This window comes from Vicugna pacos, unplaced genomic scaffold, assembly GCF_048564905.1.
Source record: "Vicugna pacos unplaced genomic scaffold, VicPac4 scaffold_20, whole genome shotgun sequence".
Taxonomy (NCBI): domain Eukaryota; kingdom Metazoa; phylum Chordata; class Mammalia; order Artiodactyla; family Camelidae; genus Vicugna; species Vicugna pacos.
Window position 1 is genome coordinate 93369710 of NW_027328741.1, and position 2563 is coordinate 93372272.

At 33.4% G+C, this 2563-nt stretch overlaps 1 long non-coding RNA gene across 1 annotated transcript; it reads right to left on the minus strand.

Moving 5' to 3' along the window:
- Positions 1–482: 482 nt before the first annotated feature.
- On the minus strand, positions 483–1963 carry LOC140693773 (uncharacterized). The gene is made up of 3 exons (XR_012069470.1): positions 1706–1963; positions 1091–1232; positions 483–703 (listed from the first exon to the last, which is right to left on the minus strand). It is a non-coding gene; the product is annotated as an uncharacterized lncRNA (long non-coding RNA).
- Between the last annotated feature and the right edge of the window lie 600 nt (positions 1964–2563).

The window sequence follows — 2563 nt, forward strand, 5'->3', positions numbered from 1 at the left end:
AATTGGAATGCTTTTATAACAGCACAAAGAAGACCATAGATAAAATTAATTCTTAAATTCTACCCTTTGCTGACTGTGCCATCTGAGACTACATCATGAGACTTTTTGATACCATGGATGACATAATAGAGACCATGATCCCTGGGCTGGTTCCAGCATCTATATCCTGTTCCAACATATCCTTACTTAACACTTTTAATACTTTCGAGGATGAACCATAAACCACTTAGTAATTTTAGCTCTCTCCATGTTTTAGTCTTTTTCCAAATTCTTCAATTTTCTTTTATTTCTTACAGAAATTACTTAAATTTACACCCATATTGTTACATCAAATGATCATATCAATCAAATATCTCTTTTTTCTTTAAATGGTAACTTAGTCTCCCATTTAAATCTTTATCTATTTTAAAAAAACATAAGGATAATAAATGTACACATCTATGTTAATTGTTCAATAAGAAAATTGCTGATATTTGATAATATTTGGCAACATCAATTTTAATCTTTGTAATCCTGCATAACCTGGTAGTCGTCTGGTAGATCAGTTGTAATTAGGGTGACGTTCATAAACTGAAGATGGCTGTTGAGTTGGCCATGAAAGGGAGTTAGCAAATATATCAGCTATCACTGGCACTGGAAACCGTGGGTTGATACCTGGTTGAAGTTTAGAAAACCACCTTCATTGGCAGATATGTTGTGATATCTATTTGGAAAAGTAGAAGGCACCAACATCAGTCCAAAATAATTGTTGTGTTTGGGAGACAAGATGCTGTACTGTGAAGTAGAATTTGTGGTTGTAATGAAGTTGACAACACGGCCATTTGCTTCAGTGTAGCTGCTTTGAGAGTGCCCATGGACAGTGGTCAACTGATTTAAAATAGCACGTTGATCCACTGAAATTTGTTTGGTGGTCTAAGTGACATTGATGATGGAGGAGAAAAGTCACCTCTGATGGGGGTATTTTTATCATCAATTATGTGGCTAGTAGAGGGCTGTCTTATTAGAAGCATGTTTAAATTTGGAGAGGGTAAAAATGCACATTCTCCACTAGTGTCAGACACAAAATCAGAATTATGTTTACCAACATTACCCCCTCCTTTAAAGGGCTTCTTGTTGAAATCTTGAGCCAATGAAGATACCAGAGAGGCATTTTTAATCCCAACTCTTCTTTTTATTCTCAATAGAAGCTGGGGACTGTCTCGTTTAAAATTTGGATTATGGTATAAGTGCATCTACAACCAAAGTAGAAAGATTTTAGTAATATTCTAAACCAAAATACAAGACTAAAATAAGCATAACTTATAAAACCTCAGATTTCACGTTTACTATGCAAAGATAATATCATCAAAATATGAACATTGCTGACGATATTTTGAAGTTCCTTATTTGGAAAATACACATTTAAATAATATAGTCATCCAATTTAAGAAGTTAGCATTTGAAGTAATGGTGAATGCCACTTTTGAAAAGCAGCTTTAGTACCTTTATTTAGATTTCTGTTAAGATTCATAGTTGCTTGCAAAGTTTCTCATAATCTTGAATAATTAAGGCACTGTTCTCATTTTTTAAAAAAATTAAGAATTTTAGCCTTTACAGATTTATACAATTTTCAAAATCAAGCTTTACATTTATATTATCAGAGATTGATGTACAAAATAAAATTTTATACCTAAGTTACCAAGTGATAACTAAAATTTCTGAATACCTTGCATAAAACAGAGACTTCTTTTTCTTCTTCCAGAAATTCAGCTAGACAAGCAGATCGTTGAAATTTCTGCCACACTTTACAAAGCCCATAAAGATTAAGCAGTCTAATAAAACTTTTTAATACTTCCAGTTTCAAATATTCTGAAAGGGGCCTTTTTTTCCAAAACTTCCTTCTTAAAGACAACTTCATCAATCACTATGGAAGTTCCATTATCATCCCACAAGATGGATTTAAATTGGTCACTCCCAGCCATTTTCCAGAGTTTTCTTGGAAATGTCAGAGAGCAAAAAATAATTATCTTCATCTGGTTCAGAGACACAATATGTGTAACATGGTGTTTTTATCAAGGATTCTTCAGACAAGTCTGAAAAACATGTTCTTCAATCATAAACCTCAAATCCAAGTCCCCAGAGAATGTTTGATCACAAAATAGATATCTACCGGAGTTTCCTGAACCACTTGGTCCAACTTTAGGAGACACATCTTGAATTTCTGAAGTAATATGTTCCAAGTCAAATAACTTTTTCTAAAGCTACTTTTCTAATCTGCATGATTTTGAGCACTGCAGCTTCAAATGCTGCTTTAGCAGGCCTGCACAGTTAAACTGCTAGGCCATGAAAATGGTTCTCAACCTGAGTGGCTGTGACATCACAAAATGACAGGTCTCCTAGCAACCCAAGTGTAACATTCAGCCAGTCTTTCTTTCTCATTCATCCAGTTAATATGAAACATATAGGACGTTTATATTTATAGTGTGATCTGCAAATATTTTCACCACAAACTCTTTTTAAATAATTTAATTTTGCGTTTTATTAAATACAAACAATCTCCTTCGTTTTGTACACAAATTTATAC